Raw genomic sequence first — 20,159 nt, 5'->3', positions numbered from 1 at the left:
CACAGATCAAATGGCACAATGACCTCAGTTTACCTCCTCTCTCACAGTAAGGGCAATGTCAGATAAAAGGCACCTTTTACAGCACTTGCAAAATACTGCTGAGTCCAGTCAAATCCTTAAATAGAGCAAAGCAGAGGAGTGGAAAATGTGGTTATTCAAGGACTCAATAACCCCACATGCTGCAGTTCTATCCTGGAATTAACTAGTGCCCTCTTTTCTCATATGCTTAGAACCTCACAAGCGTGCTGGCTTCCAGCCAACACAGTGACCCCTCAACTTGATCACGGACAACAAGCAAACCCCACTTTCAAACTGTTCTTGTAGCACCAGTTGAAGCTGACAGTCTGCTGGAAACTGCCTCAGATAAACAGACATGGCACTCTGGTCATCTGGCTGGATTGACACTAACTAATTCAACCATGGATTTGAAGACGACAAAAGTTTCAGTTCTTTCATGTATTGATGTTATTCTCTGTCCTAAAGGCTGTCAGCTGGAGGGGAGTTATCACAAGCAGCCAACCTGGAATTGCATTTGAGGCTGCGGAGGCTGATATTTGTTCCCGCTGAGCACCAGGGCAGTGCACACTGATTCATGGAAGAGCGAAATGTCATTACTCACAAAGAGCTTCCTCCAGCTGCATATGCCATTTATCACTTTCAATTGGTATTACTCATAAAGAGAGGACAAGCTCAGGGCATGGCCACCATGTTCACCCTTTTAACAATTTCTAATTTACCAAACTCAAGATATTTGTTCCTGCTTTTCAATGGCCTTGTGATGAAACAGACAACTAAAATCACTCATTTCATGTTATATATTCCAGGACCTCAAATGACTGTATCGTAGTAACAACAATAGATCTTACTTGTAACTTGTGGGTACAAAGCATTGGAAAATTCACCAGAATAAATATATTCACCTACTATACCTGGATGGCCCCAAAAATCTAATAAATACAGAAATACATATAGGAAAGGCAGAGAGAATTAAGATGCCCTTAACAATTGCATTGGAAAAAAACAGTTCCCAAAATGCTTCACAGAATCAAAGGATAACGGAGGTGGTGATGGAAGGAGGAAGGGTCCAGAGGAGGAGACCTCTGGAGGTCATGCAGTCAACCTCCCCTACACAAAGCAGTGTCAGCGAAAGCAGTTTGCCCAAGACTCCATTCATTACCTTTTGTGAGGTGGAGAGACCACTATCTACACAGCTTGTCCCTGTGTTCAATCACCCTTAAGAAAAATACTCCTTTTTTTTACACAGAACTTTCTATAATTCAATTTGTTCCCATCACCTCCCACACTATCACTGGATACCTCTAAGAAGAGTCTTGCTCCATCTTCCTTAGCCTTCCCTATCAGGTATTTATATGCATTATTTTTGTACTGCAGCCCTATCCTCAGACTACATTACCTGAAAGTCTAATGAGTAAGGCTACATCTTACAGCTTTGATGATCATGCTCTGCAGTTCATTCCAACTTCATGTTCTTTACTTTCATTTTCTGCAATTTGGGGATGACCTGCTTTGGGATCTTTGGCTGAAAAGTGCTGAGCAAACGTATAGTATTTGCCCCATGTCTGTCTTGTCTGAAATAACATCTAGGATGTTTACCCAAACCAGCTGTCATAGAAGTTCTGGGAAACCAAAGAATGTCAAAATATCAAGTCCTTGAGAGGAGGCCTCAGAGGTGGGCAGATTAATCCTCTTATAGACTGCATGAAAACTTGCACAAAGTCCAAAAAATAAGGTTGAAGATCTCCCTGGTATCTCTGGAACCATCCCTCCCAACTGATGTATGTCTACTGTCAACTTAAAAACCATCAATGTCTCTTTACTCCTATATCCTGTAGTTTATTGCTTGTGTCAATATTCCTGAAACTAAAGTTTTTGCTAATATTCAAGTGAAATTTTTGTTACTGTGATTGCAGCCTACAAACACTTCTCCCATTCCTCATGAGAAAAACACAATCTATTCTCTCACTCTTTTACATGTTTTTTATATGTAATATACATATTTGCATATTTATCATTATTCCTTTTTATACAGAATTTAGAATTTTTAGAATTTATCACCTCATTTCTTCTCCTGGGAAGTTTTGGAATATCATCTGTCATCCTATATCACATCCTGCCCCTTTTTCGAATAGCAAAACGCAAAACTAAACTGGGACCTTGCTGCTACCAAGAAGAAGGGAAGTTTTACTGAGAATGCTTTCCATATGACAGTCCTTCCTAGAAATATGATGTGTGTCCTGCTAATAGGAGCACAGAGACAGAGAGCCTTCAAACAGGATGAATAATCACCTGCTGCTCTGGCTCACAAAGGAGCTATGATAACAGCACCCATATTTTCACACATCTACATGATGAGGAGGATGGCATTCTCCTGAAAACACATGGGAGTTTGAGTAGAAGTTGCTTCTAAAACATCATGAATCACGTCTTTTTAAGATGAGTAATCTCTCATCCCTCAGTATGTTACAATGAGATGCATCTCAGTCAGTGCAGGTTGCCCATCTCAGACAACTTCATCCATCCTGAAGGAAGAAATGCACTCATTATAAGCCCAGTGCATCACTCCCTAGGTAGACTAAGCAGATCAGCATCAAAGTGCCCAGCAACACAAACAATGTCACAGAGACTTTAAGACCACAAGTATGCGCAAAAAATCATTATGGGTATCAGTGGTTGAAATAGATCAGAACGGGAGTGGGTATGACTTGTTTGATTGGTTGTTGCAATGAAACTTTGCGTCCTACTGCAAGAAGGGCCCTTCAGAAGAGGGGCGTGAAATTTCATTGCGACTTGACATCATCAGCATGAAGATGAGACCCCACAAAAACAACCTTGTCTGTGGGTGGGTACTTACCTACATAGTGAGTTTTTGTGCTGATGCAGTTTTATATGCAGTTTTTGTGCTGATGTAGTTTTTACTTCATCATCCACCAGGCAGTAGAATGTGAACGGAGAGAGAAACAAGAACAGAGTTAAGGAAACAGCAGTGAGCTGGGCCTAGTTCTGCCAAATTGTAACGCACCAAAAAGTGATATCTAGTCCTTGAACTTGATCATTCTCTTGAAAACAGAGAACTCCACAAACACAGGCTTTTTGAGTACTTTTTTTTATTATTCTTCTTTATCCTCAGAACTCTCTAACTTGATGGTGTTTCCTAGCCCAGTTTTAGATAGATGGAGAAACAGTAACTTTAACACAAGTGATCCTCTCAGCTGGCATAAAAGGGACATTGAATCAAACTGTAAACCACATCTGTATGCCTCATTAGTCTCTGCCTTTGAGGGCTAGGTAGCAGAGAAAGTACTTGTTATCTCCAAGGCCCCCATAGATCCTTTAATGAGAATACTGCAGCTGAGAGAAACAGGTACAACATGTCATGGGTGCAAATGACTTTATCCAAAGTCCAGTGCAGGTTATACAGATTTTGTACATCAAAACCATGCAGGGAACCTTTGTTATTTTTTATCAAAAGGATGTCTGGTTTTTTCAGTCCTAGGTATCTGTAAGTACCACTTTCTCAGTGTAACAAAATACATAAAAATAAACAAATTCCCTTGGTAACTCCTAAAATGCTATATTTGACATTATTTTTGCAAGCTTTTTAGAAAGGTTCAAGCCTTTGCTATGCAATTTGAGGAGTACTATGACTACCACTGTAAGTTTGATGACAGATGTATCCTGAGACATAATACTTGTTTTCTGCACACATAGTAAGCCTGGCTCATGGGATCCATGCTACACATAAGCAATTGAACACAGGCCCTCTCTCTGCACAGGTCCCTTCCTCCTCCCAGCATCAGAACCAAAATGCAGTCATCCCCTCTCTATCCTACGTATAATAAATCCCTAACCCTGCCAAAAGTATTGTTCCCAATAAGAAAATAAAGATGACATTAGATTTCTGTATAGACTGACTATTACAATTTGCCCAGTTAGCTTATACAGTATTATAGAACAACAGTGATGTATCATTGATTATGTAACATCAAAGACCATATTCCTCCTTCAAGCCCAAATACTAAACCAGCACTTCTCAGTTAGTGCTGTTTAGAGAAGTCTTCTGTGTCCCACTGAAAATAACTTCACCTTTCTCATCTCAGCCCACAACCTTGCCCCTGCAGTTTTTACAATATAACCTTGTAAGACACAGAAAACATGTCTCTCAGGAACAGGATAAGGAAAGGATGTTCTGCATTTGCATGTAATGGGCAGAAAAAGACCTTGCAGAGAATGTCAGAATGAAGTACGGCTTGTCCAGTTATAGTAATAGAGTTTTTCTCTTTCACCCTAGATATGATGATGAGAGGTTGATTCCATCATCTCATATAGGAGAGTATCGGTTTTGAGACCACTTGAGGAAACTGAAGTCCATGGGATCCTGGGTGCCAGGGTCCTGAGGGAATTGTATTATATAGTTCTCCCTTGTATTTTGCCTGACAGCAGTCAGGCAAAGTCCCTGGCGACTGGAGAAATGGGAAACCTCACCCTTATCTTAAAAAGGGGTAAAAAAGAACTATCAACCAGTCCACGTCATGTCCGTGCTTGGTAAGATCATGGAACAGATCCTCCTGGAAGATGAGCTGAAATACATGGAAGATAGAAAAGTGATTAGAAACAGCCAACAGAGCTTCACAAAGAGCAAATTGTGCCTGACAGTGGAGTAACTGTATCAGTGGACAAGGGAAGAGCTATCAATGTCATCTACCTGAACTTCTGTAGGGCCTTTGAAATGGTGTTACATGACAATCTTAACTCTAAATCGGAAATATATGGTTCGATGGATGGACTCTTAGATGTATAAGGACTTGGCTGGATGGTTGCCTCCAAAGAGTTAAAGTCAACTGTTCCATTTACAAGTGGAAATGAGTAACACATAGCTCTCCTTTAAGGGTCTGTACTGGGACCAGTACCATCTGATATGTTCAACAGTATAAATAATGAGGTTGAAGACATCCTCTGCTGGTTTGTGAGTGACAACAAGCTGTGTGGTGCACTTGAGTCAATAGAGAGAAGGGCCATTGACAGGCCCATGTGAACCTCATGAAGTTCAGCAAGGTCAATTTCAAGGTCAGGTTGTGTGGGGTTATGAGCAAGCTGGTCTAGTGGAATGTGTCCCTGCCCACGGCAGGGGGGTTGGAACTACATGACCTTTAAATGTCGTTTCCATCCCAAACCATTCTATGAGTTTATATGCACAAGTTTGATCTAGCCCAAGTTTTAATTTACCTCCTTTGGGAAAACTCCTACCTTCTGCTTCACCCACATGTATTCTAAAAAACAAGATTTTTAATGAGAAGAATGAAACTGACACATCTGTGTTTGCACTAACCACTCCTCCTCCACAGTTGAAATGGGGACAGTATTTAAATTACTTTTCTGCACCAATAATTTGGATTCCTGTAGCAGAAAATTAATTTGTCTCTTCTCTGCTGAAAAGAACTCAACACAGATTCCTGTATTCCATCTGGACTAGTAACAGAGGAGAAAGAAGCAACACCTAGATGAAGAAATAGGATACAGAGCTCTTCCAAAAGACAGTCATATTTTTATCACATCCTGATGGAAAACATTTCCCTGTTGTGTTAAGCACAATATAAGCAAAACTTGGAAGACAAAAAATGTCAAAAAAGTAGTGTGCAGAAATAAGTTAAAATGAACCTATTCAGGCAGCACAGGACAGAGCAGTGCTATTAAACACCATAAGTAGTGTAGCTTTCCATCTGATCCTAGCGAGAATATCTCCTTTCCTCTCACTTTTCATATTCTTGCATAATTATCTTCTGCTGGTCATCAACACCCAGGATGAAAATGAGATTACTGGGCTAGAGGGACCTTCTACTATAAGCCACTCTCGTGTTAGTAAGAGAGTATGTTTATACTTAGATGCAGAGCCATGGACATATGAATATTCTACTTTCAGAGCCCTTGGACACAAGTTCAGCTCTCTTTGAATCATGGACTATTATAATAGACACATTTACAACAGTCTTCCTGCTCCCTTCCCTATACCAGTCTCACAGTCCAATTTCTGTTTAAAACCAAAACAAAAACCCAAACAACAAACAAATAAACAACAACAACAAAGAAATCATACCTCTACTGGCAAAACTTGCACCTGAGCCTTTTTACCTGAGCATTGAATTGAATTTTTGAAGCAGAACCTGTACTTGCAGATGTCTATCTTGTGATTACAGTCAGAACATAAATTTAAAGGCCCACCACTTTGCATTTCTTATTCAAAGCCTGGTTACAAAGCTACAGGTGCTGATGCCAGTGGCACGTAATTTGCTCCTGCAGTGATATTGCCTGATTAACAATCTGCTACAGCATCAAGAATTTTGTTACCTTCAGTTTAACCATGTCGTGTTTTCAGCTGATCTGAATTTTGGCCTATGAAGGAGCTTGTGGCAAAAGCACTAGTGGTTTATAAAGCTGGACAAACCAGTGATGATTGCAGTAGGGAATGAAAAATGCAAGTGAAAATATTTTCCTGTTGTCTGCTCTCTGAAAATAACAACAAAACATTGAAAGGGAAACACTTCTTAAATCCTCTACTTATATATGTCATTATTTGGAAAGGGAAGCTTAAAGCAGAGTTATTGAGGTTTATGTAAAAATTAAGCGAGTTCAGATACTGAGTAAGGAGTTTGTTTACTTCTGAGATTATTCAAAAAGGAGGGCAGAATTCAAACTAGCACACAAATAGAGGTCTTGTGGCAGGGAGGTATAGCACAGCCACAGGGGACCTAAAGAGATTGAAAAAACTGTCCTATTCAAAGGAACAGAAATATTAATGCCCATATGAGAGTGAAGTCAACGATTTTCATTGGTAGTTTCAACCATTCACACAGTCCTTGCTTGCCTGTAAATTTATATATATTATTGAACAGATTTGTTTCAAACCATCTGCTTAAGACCAGCAGCAAATGGAAAATAGAAATGGCCTTGGGACAATTAATGGAAGGCATGTGCCATGGAATGAGAAAGGATTGAGGAGCCAGATGGCTGGTGTCAGCTCTGACTTACAGCTACAGAAACTTGCCTGACTTTCCCTGCAGAGAAAAGCGATTAACTATGGTGAAACTAGATTGTCAACTGTTCTCTCATAGCCTGTGTGTATCCAAGGGGAGAGAGAAGACACATGCAGATTTCCTTAGACTTAAGGCCTGTTGTGTACTTTCAGAGCTTAGCAGAGAGTCAAGACTCATCTTCACAAGGTGGATAACCAGCATACCGAGCAGCCCATACAGTTTCCAGAATAAAACCAAGCATCACCACAATCTGGTCATATTTACCCCATACTCTCCTCAAGACAAAGGCATTGTGTAGTGGTACAGAAGCTGGCCATTCTTGGTCTGTGTCAGCTGACAATTCAGACCTTATATTGGACCAGATCCTTATGTGGACGCTGATTGAAGCCTCTTATTAGAATCTGGGTTGTGTTCACCTTCAAGGGAAGATCCATTGATATTTTCAGTCCTTTTGGCAGAGCAAATCCAGAACTACAACAAAGAAGCCCATCACATAAAATACTATTTTTTTCTTCAAGTTAGAACTTCATTTCACTTTTCCTTTTTTTCATATTCCCAAATATCCTTCCTCAGATCAAAACCAAGGAAAACAGATCCATAACAGAGAGAGCTCAGACAACAGAATTTGTCTCCCAGCATGAGTATTGAGGTACTACAAATCCAGCTGTTGCTGCTACACAGTTGAGGAGATCCTGTTTGCCCATATGTTTAAATACGAGCATTTATTCTTCCACCTGTAATATTCTACCTGAATCTTAAATACTATTTAACATTCTGCAGAGTCCATTTCTGAAAGGCAGAATGCAGCCTAAAGATCAAATAAATCTCTTGGAAAAGAATTTAAACTGCATATGAAATTTAATATAAATACATAAGAATATATTTTTCATATATATATAATGAAATTAAGAATTCACTAAAAGAAATTCAGTTACCTGGCAAGTATAATCTAAGCTATCAATATGCCACAGAATGGACTGAAATACAAGTTAGGATTCCTGTGAAAGGAGTTTGAATTTCACACATTTATGTTCATCGGTCTTAAAGTGACATCAGAATCAACTTGTCAACTTGTTAGTCTATGACAGAGTTTATGGTTGAATTTCAAATATGTCCATTTCTAAAATGAAAAATATGTTCTTGAAATATACCATGGAAAGAAATATACGAGATATAAGAAATGAGATATTGTTTTATTTCCTGCAGAGAAGAAAGACCAGAAGTAAGGGTTTAAAATTATTAGTTGCTGCAGGAGCAAAATTAACATTTCTTCTCTCATTCCTTCAAGAGAAGGGAGTACTGGGATAAAGAGAAAGTAGCTTGATGGACCTTTGCATTTTTCTATTCATAATAGTCTCTCAGGATTGGATATTGTCTTCTCTTCCTGCCTCCCAAACAAATTTGGTGGCTTTGAACACTCCCGCACTAAGGCTTTGATCCAAAACTGTCCCTCAACAGCTTTCATCAGGTTCTGGTTTGCAAGACCTGCTTTGGAAAGTTCAAAAAAGTTGATCTTTCTGTCATTTTCAATCTCCATCTATTTCAGTATGTTGCTTGCCTCCATTTTACCCACCAATATCACACACAAACATAAAGGCACAACACAGACACACTCCTTTCTTTGATAGCAGCCCTTTTAAAAGCGAGTAACTGAATCTGCTGTAGATTAGCTTTGCCACAAACAGTACAGGACATTTGACTTATTTGAAAAGATTCATAGCGTCATAGAATCATTTAGATTCTATGTTGGAGAACACCTTTAAGATCATAAAGTCCCACCTAACACTGCCAAGTTCACCACTAAACCATGTCCCTAAGTGCCACACCTACCCGCCTTTTAAACATCTCTAGGGATGACAACTCAGCCACTTTGCTGGGCAGCCTATTCCAATCCTTGATAACCTTTTTGGTGAAGAAACTGTTCCTAATATCCAGACTGAACCTCCCCTGGTGCAACTTGAGGCCATTTCCTCTTGTCCTATTGCTCGTTACCTGGGAGAAGAGACCATCCCCAACCAACCTCACTGCAACCTTCTTTCAATTAGTCATAGAGAGCTACAAGATCTCCCCTGAATCTCCTTTCTTCCAGGCTAAACAATCCCAGTTCCGTATTTTGGGAGCTCATAAGAGCATAAAACTATTCTCTAGATCTGTCACCAGGTTTGTTGCCCTTCTTCGGATACTTTTTTTTTTTTTTTTTTAAACTTGATATTGAAGTGTTGAAGTTCAGCCAAAGAAGTTCATTACAAGAGTGGAAAAGTATGGAGGATGCACAAGGAAAGGAAGAAAGCTGACTTTTGGTGGTACATAAAGATTTCAGAATGGACAGGATCAAACAACAGTATTTTATATTGTCAGTGCTATCTAAACCAGCAGTACTTGAAAATTCACTTTGACACAAGGAACTCAATGTGCTGAAAAAGCTTTGTTCTCGGAAAGAAAAGAAAACCCATTAACTGTGTGTGCACAGGTTTGTGCATACACACACGCTTTTGAGGCACCTTTGTCCAGCACATTTCAAACACAGGTTGTCTGGCCAGCTAGCATTCACTGTGTATATTTAAATACCTCTATTTGTATGGGAGATTTTCTATTGTGGTTGTTACAGGACCTATCATGGAAAGCATTAAAAAACATTCCTTTATTCCAATTCTTAACATGCAGTCAAGTTTGCTTTTTCAGCAGACTTGCTACTTTTCTGAGCTCAGACAAAATTTTTAGAAGAGAGAGACAACACTATCAGTGGATTTTTCTCTGAGCTCAGACTAGTTAATACTGAAGGTTGAATTATACCTGAGAAGCTGTTGTTAGCACAGAGCTAAATTTCATGGAGGAATAGATTACCCTGTGTGTCTAAAAATATATTTCAAGCTTGTGAAAGATAAAAAGGGATATTTTTGAAGAGTTTTATTAGAAACAATTTATCAGTTTGCAGCCACTGAAATTAAAAATTTAACAAATGCTTATTAACACATGAGGAAAATTCAGTAGAATATCCATTAACCACAAATAAAATATTAATAAAATGCTCATAAACATCACAAAAGAGTAGAGCATTACCACTGTCCCCTGAGTCACACATACAGTACAAATAAAGATGTCCTCCTCTGCAGCAGGATTTTGGGAAATTGCTCGGATTTCAACTCCATAAACATTTTAAAGGTCACTACTGTACTATTCCGTGGAGCAGATCATCTTTGAAAACGCACAAATTCTTCCATAAAACACACATATATATATATACACCAATTTTCAGTTTTGTTTGGAGGGTTTGAATCACAGTTCTGTGTGTTTATTTACTTTCTCTACTACTTTCCACTAGACCAGAACTCATTTTTTGAGAAAACCACCTTCTGTTCAGTTTACATCCAATTTAATTTGATACAACTTTTTATTTGTGATGTTTGTCTCTCAAGTTATGTGCAAGCAGATAAAAGTGAAGCTAAAAATCCCCTATAAATTTGTACACTTAAGCACTGTGCATGAAAGTTTGTATTTTTATATATATTATATACTGGATTTCCAATAATACTACTTTCTATCACAAGCTCCATTTAGTTCATGGGCATGAATATCTGTCTGTTAGGGAAGACTTCCAGATTTTATACCAAGGAACAAAACAATAAAGTTTTCTCAAGACTATCAAGCAAAATGAATAGAGAAACCATAAAGTACCTAGGAATGCAGGAAATCCACATTGAAATCCCTGTAATGAATCAGGCAGAGGAGAAAGCTGACACTGTCCTTCACCCCAGATGAATACACTGGGCACTATAATCACCGTGTCTCTTCTTGTCTAAATTATTATTAATTACTTATGAAATAGGGCACAGCTGCAACAGGGAGGGAAAAGGAAAAAAACAAAAAAGTCATCTTAAAGCAGTCTGCACTTCAGCACTTCAACACTTCCAGGTAGTTTTCAGGTTGGTCTGTCATTTCCTCCTTCACCTTACTCCACAGTCGGTCACATTCTTCCAAGGAACATGGCATGAAGAAAGTCCCCATAGAAAGTTTTGGTTTGGTGAGGTTTCTCAGGTCTCTGTTTCCAGTCATCCAGATACTCAGGATTTGGAGAGACAAAAGTCCAGGTTACAGAAACATCCCAAACTGCTAATCTGCTTTTGCTTACATGACATTAATTTACAACCAGTGAGCCTTGCCTGCACTAATATTTGTCAGCACAATGGAGGGTGAAGCTAGACACTCCTGCCTCCTCACTGCCCTGACAAGGAGGAGAAGGTTATACCTGACTATTTCCATTGTCTCACAACTTGCATTTATGATATGTGCTCATGCAAAGCACTTAGTAAGTACTACTAAGGGGAAATGGCACACATTTAAACAAAAATGCCACTCACGAGGAACCTGAGACAACACTGGGTGGCAGTTCTGTGAAATGATAAGCCACAGATAATGTATCTTCTGTGCCACGGCGTGAGATGTAAAGACAGACTGGTCACATCAGGCCTTAAAGGGATGCACACATGTCTGTCAGTGGAAAGACTGTCTCTGCCTAGCCTACTCAATGGACTCTAAAGCACACCAAGAAAAGAAAATGTGGGTCTAAACTCTGTGGAGGCAAAATCCCAAAAGACTACCAAGCAGGTAAGGGGATCCTTCTGCCACTGAGGTTTTCCCCAGATTCATCTGAATTATGCTACCACTTTCCAGGTTTAGTGAAAAATATTGACTATATATTGGACATTTGCAGCAGGAGTAAATTTCATATTATTATTATAGATGCATTGCTATACTGAGAGGTAATTTACTGAATCCATGAGCTATAGCTGTCTGGATTTGGGGAAGCAAATACTTATGTGAAGTGAAATTCCTCTTTTACTCACTGTCTTCCTTTTATTTTTCTCCCACAAAACGCAAAGCTGAACTGTTTGAAGGATGCTGCTGTCCATCAGATAATGCAGCTGGAAGCATACTTTCTCTTTGTGATAAAACTGTTGTGGAGAGGTTATTTTAAGCTTTCTGAGTTTAGTGAAAAATGGTAAGAATAACAGGGCAGGGGAAATAGTTTGCTAAAAACACCAGACTGTGTTCTGGTTTTATTTGGCCCTTTCCTCCTTTTCCAGTAATTCTTGATAAATGTTGTGGGGGCTGAAAATTAGAGTTGTTTCTTTGAATGGCGTTGGTAAAACAAGGAAAGAGGAAGCGGCTTCAGGCTTGAAAGATGACTTTCTTTTTGATCCACAAGCTGGAATATAGCTGAAAGCAGTAATTTGGTTTTATCCTTTTAAAAATTTCATTGAAAGCAGTTGTAATAATTCTGACCAGTTCTGCAAAGTACTGAATTTCCACTCCTGCATATGGAGTACAGTGAAGGCATGCACCTGTTGCAGAAACATCTGTACCATCTGCTACAGGACTCAAGATCTGCCAGGTGAGAGAGGGCACGAGGCTGGGAAAACATCAAGTTTCCTAGACCTCAAACAAGAAAGACCAAAACTCCTAAGAAGACCTATCTGCTATCTCTTTAGACGAGTGACTTAAATTGTTCCCTTTGGGAGACAACCTTTCATCAACATGAATGCCTTCTATGAACAGTCCCTCTTTTATCCTATCCACTAAGTACACTTAATTATTGATTTTCAGTTTTATGCTCTGATCAATTCCCTCTTCTCTTTTTGCTTTTTCCCCCTCCTGCCTCCCTCCCCACCCCCTCCAGTTAGCAAATACATATTTTTTAAACTATCACTGAGGTAGGCATTTACTGAGTAGCAACTTCCTATTGCAGTGGAACAGAATCATGAATGACCCAGAAGTTGTTTGTTTGAACATATACAGAAGTCTCTCCATATGTTGTGCATGTGGGTGATTCCTATTAGTATTAATGAGCATATTGTGAGTGCATTGAAAAGTGGCAAGACCCCTATGGTCACTAAACTGCTAAGTCTGCCCACCACAAAAACAAGAAGAATGCAAAAACCTGTTTAACCCTGTGTTCCAAGCAAGTGGATTTCTAGAACAGCAAGTCAGCCCTCAAAAAGTGCTGCTTAACTGCATGTGGCAGGTTGTAAAGCACTGATTTGATCTTCTGGGTGTTTCAAGATCTACTCTTTGACATTCTTTAAAATGAAAAAGGGAAAGGAAAAAAATAAAATAAAAATTAAGAAGCTCCTCTACATGTTGTTCTTTTCTGTAGACAAAATGGTCATTGGTTTTCTGAACTGTTTTTTCAGATGCTATTTCCTCAAAGGCATCTTTATCAAGGAATTCAAGGAATTATCAAGCAAATCTCTCTATTCACTCTGGAAAGTGAGACATAAATACTGCTTTATTCATTATTTAAAGTTACAACAGCTATCTAGGACAATAGACAAACTGCTTTATATGTTTCTTGAATGGATTGCTTAGACACACTGGTTTCTCTGGTATTTTTTACTTCCTTTTGCAACTCAAAGGTTTTTTCATTCTTGCTTTGCTAAAATCCTCAGAGCATCAGCAGAAATGAACAGAACATTGAACAATTTCCCCTTGGGGAACAGAAACTCTTGTGAAAATAACACAAATTACAGTCTAAGATGCAAAGTCCAGATCCATTAAGGGTGTGCTGCTCTACTGAGGATGCTGCCAGCAAATTAGAGCAGTAAAGTAAAATAATGCTGGGGAACTTTGGGTTTGAGGCACTTAGCCCACTAACATCCTACATGCTTGGCTTACCCCTATCAACAGTAGAGCTATTCTCTGCATTTATCTTCAAGACAGCCTGTGCTAAAGATTGGAAAGCATATTTGCCTTAAGGAATGGACAGTTTGTTAATTACCCAGTCAAACAGAACAGAGGTGAACACATTAGCACCGCCAGAAAGATAAATATGGTAAAAGTAGCATGGAGAGGAAGTTGACTTTGTTATTTTGGAGTACTCTAGTTAAAAATGTTTTGATCCAGTAGATTCTAGTTGTGCCCTGGTACCACGCTGTTAAATTTACCATTTATAAGCATTGTGTACCTTAAGGATAAACAATCACCTTGACATAATGTTTACCTCAAATCATATTAGTATAAAGGAAATAAAAATATTAATTGACAAAATTACAGAAAAGAAATACAATTATAAGAGTTTATGAAGTCACAGGAAGAGAAATCGTAGACATACTGATCAACTTAGTAGATTTGTTATAGGAGTCTCCTTGAACTGTTAGTAACTCACACCTTTTTTTTGCCAGTCACTCAGAACAATGAACCGACATTTGAGTCACTTAAGCAAGCTTTGGGTCAACAGAATCTGGTTCTTATGGGTGACTTTAACTATCCAGATGTTTGCTGAAAAAAAAATACAGCAGCTCAGATGTTGTCCATCAAGTTCCTGGAACATGGAGTGGTCTGCTTCCATATACAAATTTTACATGTCCCAACCAGGAATGAGGCACTGCTGGACTTGCTGCTCACAAACCAAGAAAACCTGCTTCATAAAAGCTTGGTTAATGGTAGCTTTGGCTGCAGTGATCAGTATTTGGCTGCAGTACTGGGGAATTTGAGATCCTGCTAAGTACACTGAAGGTTAGTACTGAGTCAAAGTTTTTAGATTTTAGAAGGGAAAATTTCAGCTCGCTCAAACCTCAGTTGGGAGGTATTCCGTGGGAAGCTTCCATGAAGGACAAAGGAGCAAGCAAGTGATGGAAGTTTTTCAAGAATACTCTCCTGGAATGGTAAAAATCCTTTAAGGGTAAGGGAAGTAGGTGAAGCAAGAGAACCCCTTGGCTTAACTGACAGCTTCTGAGTCTGCTCAGAACCAAAAGAGAAGCATACCAGAGATGGAAAGGTGGACAAATATCCATTCAGGTACAAGTGTATTTCCAGGGTGTGCAGAGATGCAGTTAAGCATCAGCATCAAGCCCAGCTCAGACTGAATTTGGCCAGACATGTCAAAAACAACAAGAAAGGGTTTTTTGGGTATGTAAACAACTAGGAGAAACAGAAGTGAACTAGTCACCAACAATGATGAAGAGGAAGAGGTTTTCAACATTTCATTCCTATCTGTCTTTACCAGAATTATTGGGCCTGGTGGAATACAGTGACCAGTGTGCTGCTGTGGCAAAGGGAGATAATAAGATGGTGGGTTGAGCCAACAAGGGCATCAGTAGCAGAGATAAAGCAGTCATTGTCCCACTCTACTTAGCACTTGTCAGGCCACACCTGGAATATTGTGTTCTGTTTTGGTCCCTTCTATGCCAAAAAGATACGGAAAGGCTGGAAAGAGTCCAGAGAAGGGCCACAAAGATGATCAAAATACAGGGAGGTTTTCCATACAGGGAAAGGCTGAGAGAACAGGGTTTTTTCAGCCTTGATAAAAAAAGGCTTAGAGGAGTTCTTATCACCATGTTCCAGTATTTAAAGGGTGGCTACAAACAAGATGGAGACCCCTTTTTTACAAGAAGTCACATGGAAAAGAGGAAGAACAATACGTGCAAGTTACTCCTGGGGAGGTTCCAGTTGGACACAAGAGGAAAGTTTTTTATTGAAAGAATCCACCACTGGGATAATCTCCTCAGGTAAATAGTGGATCCCCCAACACTGGACACTTCTAAGATTCAGCTAGATCAGGGTGCTGGGCCATCTTGTCTAGACTGTGTTTTTGCCAAGAAAGGTTGAACTAGATGATCTTTGAGGTCCATTCTAACCCTGATATTCTATGATTCTATGGTTTTCTTCGGCAATATTGATATCCCTCCGTTAGCTGAATTGTCATCAAATTCTTACTTTGCTGAAGGTAAGTGTTCATTTGCAATACAATGCCCACATTCACTCTAAAGGCCTTTCCATATCCCAAACACTATGTTTCATCTAAACAGGTTTTTTTATACCTCCGTTCAACTCCATGAACACTCACTTGTCTGTGAGAAAAGATAGTAAGGTGTCATCTGAGTCGAAATTTGAATCAAGTAGGCTTAGTCTTTAGGTTACTGGCCTTCTTTTATAGGCAACAACCTTTCCACTGCAGGAGTTTCCCCAAGAGGCTTACCAAAATGAAAACTCACTAATAGAGTATTGGGAGAATTTCAGTTCCTGTATGCACAGTGCTGGTAAGGTTCTGTGATTTTCACAATATCTGCAGTTCTGTTGAGAGTTTGAAGTATAAGCATGCCATCCATGGCACAAAGCAGCAGGAATAATGCCAGGAAGCACTCTGCCAAATAAGCAAACCCCCAAAATATAGTTCATGCAAATTCAGAATAATCTAAGGCCAATCTACTGTAAACTTGGGACTTTAATGCATAGAACATGACTTTGAGTGCATCTCAGATTTGCAATCAAATTGCGGTTCTGAAGGACACTGTCATTATAACCCAATCATAATGCCATATATGAAGAATTTTCTCAGAGCAGCTTGGAAATAAATTCCACCCAGAGTCTTCAAACTCATTTGGAAGCATTTCAAACAAGAAGCTCTCAGCAACTATCTAACTTGAGGACTGGAACACTTGTCTGAGACAAGACTGATACAATGCAGCCATACAACTTGAAGTCATGCTGATACCTAATGTTTGCAAAGGCTGAGGAGACACTGCAGCTTTATTGGAAATACTGTAGAACAGGTGGGCAGCTGGATTTACAATTATTACTAGTCACTTCAGAGCACAGAGAATAAGGAAACAAGAGTATATACAATGTTTACATATATGGTTCTGATGGTTAGGCTCTTTACTAGAAATTTCATGTCCAGATGACTAAATGGAATTATCTTTATTTTTTTTTCTCTCTCTCCAGATACCTACAGAAAGGAAGAGGTTGTTAATACACCAGAAAAGTAGTAGTTTTCATAGCAGATGAGAAGTTATTTGGAAACATACTAACTGTTGCTTGAAGCAGAAAGTTGGAGACCAGAGAAGAACAACGAAATCTCACAGACAAATTCATAGTGCATGACAACATCAGATGGATTGCCATAAGAAACTCAAACAATAAAACTTGAGATAAAGTATAAGACAGAATCTGGTTGCTGATAAAACTACATCAAGACACTTGTCGGTATTATTGATTAGCACGTCTAGTCCAAAGAATAAATGGTGTTAAGAAGACATTTGTAGAGCCCAAGGACTGATGATTGTTTCAATGTTTGGAGGGAGGCACCAGTAAAGCTTCTGGGAAATATACCTGAGGACCTAAAAAAATGCATTCGTTCCAAGAATATAATGACAGGTCACAAGAGAAAATTTTCAGCTAGGCCTGACAATGAACCAACTTCCACAAATTCACATTTGAACAATAGAAGAAAGAATGGGAGAGACTGCACTGGAAATTTATAAATGCCATATGCAATTTGCCTTACTAACATTTCATCAAGGCCACTGAGAGGAAAGTGATCTTCCTAAATTATCTCATGAAAAAGACATGTTACTGGTTTTGCCTTCCATGCCTCCATAATAGCCACAGAAAAGTAAGTTATAATCACTGCAGAAGGTACAACTACCCTTGTCTTTGTTATGGCTCTAGATGGGAGTGTATTTGCCCCACACAGTCATAGCACTTGGTTAAAGACTGAACAAAATTCATTAATAGCTTATTTCTTTGGGATAAATGTATAGAACATACAGGCTATATGACTGACATAACTTTTTGAGGTACAAAACACCAGTTTTGAAGACAAGAGAAAGTGGCAGCTCTAGAACTCATGAAAAGAAGTCACACTTACCAAATCCTGTCCAAACTGGGAAAAGAAGGGAAGTTCTTACAGGAACTCTTTCCCACCTTGCATGAATTAACTTGCAATCTGTAATCCCATACAAGAACACCAGCTGGTGTCACTGAATGACATTATCAATTCTGAAGCAAGGTTGAGGAGTTGGGTCTGAACAGCTTCCACCTTGCAAAGGCTGCATATTCTAGCACATACCACACATGTTGCATGCAAGTCATTCAGAAAGGATGGTCTGTCTAACAAGCTGGAGCTGGGTGATTGTTGCCAAAAAGACTCTGATTCATGAGCAGACTGAGACCGCTGGCACCAACAGTCATCCCAAAGCTTAACAGATGCAATTCCTGTTGAAGCACTGAATGTACATGTGTTGGGAAAGGTCTCCTGCATGGACTGTGAAAGTTACAAAAGGGTGCTCACCAAAAAGACGAGGTTAACTTTTTACCATAGTGTGCAAGGTCATCTCAATGAATGTTTTGAGTGAGAGATAAAAGAGAATTATTATATCTTTTAAAATAATACACATAGAGTGGGACTTATCTCCTTGAAGTTTAACTTCAGACTTTCTTTACAGACAAAAAAAGACATTAACCCTCCAGATGGTAACTCATTCTTTCTCTGTTGGAAGGGAATGAATCAACCACTGGTTTTAGTGTTTTGTCTGTTGATTATAAAGAAGACCTAGATGATTAGCTTATACTTATCAGTCTTGGACACAGGTGGATCCTACCCAATCCATGTTCCATATGCCATATAGTTCATCCAACATTTTTTCACAATGGAAAAATACTCTCAATCCTTATCAATGTATTATCTGTGTAGCATTGTACCCTTTAGGTAAATAACCCTTTAGGAAAATAACATCTCATCAGTTGTACTACAAAGTTTACTTTGGCTAATAGAAGTCAGGATATACAGAGCCTTTGAAGGTATCTTGATGACTTCATCTCAGGGGGTACAAATAGTTAAAATTTGGGAATCATGAAATGTGCTTCATTAACAGCCATGGTCACTGTCTTTCTGGAGTCCATCTCCCTTTTCTACCCCTTTCAAATTAAGAGTTCAAACAGGAGTTCAGTAGAAATATTTCCTGTAGGAAGCTGGCTATCACAATCCTAGCAAATCACCTGTATTGCTCACTGAAATTAAAAGAAAATGCATGGCTTTGAGAAAAGCAAACTTTTTTACCTAAGCAGCAACCATTGGAAAATGCTTTTCCAATTTTTGTCTATTCTTCTGCCATGAATCATTCCTATCTCAATATTTTCCATATTTATTCAATCAAGTGTTATTTTATCCAGATTTATGGTAGGTAAACTAGTTATACTGAGCAGAGCATGATTGTTTTCTCATGGTTTAAAGCATTGCTGATTTTTATCATACACTCCATATAAAAAAATCATCTTTCTATTGTGAACATACTCAAGTATTATCTTCTAGTTATTTCCATTTTTCTCCTGGAGTTTAAGATGCAGATCCTCAAAAGGGATGACATTTCTTGTCTCCTAACTTAGTTTTCTACTTCAGCTGCACCTACAGCATTTGAAACAGCACAGTGAGAAAATGAAACACAGTATCTTGAGTTTCCTGCTACCTCACCTTTTAGCTCCCTCTCTAATTTCTTTACAAAAAAACAGCTCTTCTGCTCCATTATTTAGTGGTTTCTACAGAGTAGATTCATCAACTCAGAAACTGGTTCCACAGAAGAGGCATTCCTTTTTTAAAAAAGTCCTCCATTAAAATCTCTTACGTATTTTTTGTTCTGTGAGACTCCTTGACATGTAACTACTTAGAGAAAAACCTTGCCACCCATTCCAAAGGTAAAGTAACATGCTGCAAAAGCTGCATCTTCCTACTAAATTCACATGGCCTGAAAGAGGGCAGGATTAAATAGTCACAGAATAGCCAGCTGCTGCTATAAAGCATACTGTGAGAACCTGAATGTTTACATGCAGTACTCTCTCTTCCTCTCTGCTCTTACCTCCACTTTTATTCTTCTTCTTGAACAATTTTGAACTTGCAATATGGTGCCTTGCACATGTGGAATGTGGTAGCAAGACTGTGGGAAGAGCACTTAGGAAAGTAAAAGTCTCTTTAGTACTTGGGGTTTGGTTTGCTTGGGGTTTTTCAGGGGGTTTTTTTGGTGTTTTTCCTTTTTTATTTTGGGTTGGTTTGGGTTTCTTTAGTTTCCCTGGTTGTTGAGGATAAGGATTACAGTCCCTCTGATGTTTCTGTTCGTGCACAGTTCCCATCTAATAAGCTTAAATGTTTTTACTGAAAAGCTGCAGTTGTGCTAGACAAAGTTTTCTTTCCAATGAAAATTGGAAATTGGAACGTTGCTGTCTGCAAGCTTGTTTCTATTTTCTTATCTGTAGACAGATTCCTGGAAAGCCTGTGCACGTATCCTCTAACTTCCTTGGTTGTGGTTTCCAGGATGAGATGCAAAAAGGCATACAAAGGCA

The sequence above is a fragment of the Myiozetetes cayanensis genome, unplaced genomic scaffold (assembly GCF_022539395.1).
Source record: "Myiozetetes cayanensis isolate MyiCay16 unplaced genomic scaffold, myiCay2020 scf7, whole genome shotgun sequence".
NCBI classification, from domain to species: domain Eukaryota; kingdom Metazoa; phylum Chordata; class Aves; order Passeriformes; family Tyrannidae; genus Myiozetetes; species Myiozetetes cayanensis.
The sequence above is the reverse complement of the archived record's forward strand: the minus strand, read 5'-3'. Positions refer to the sequence as shown.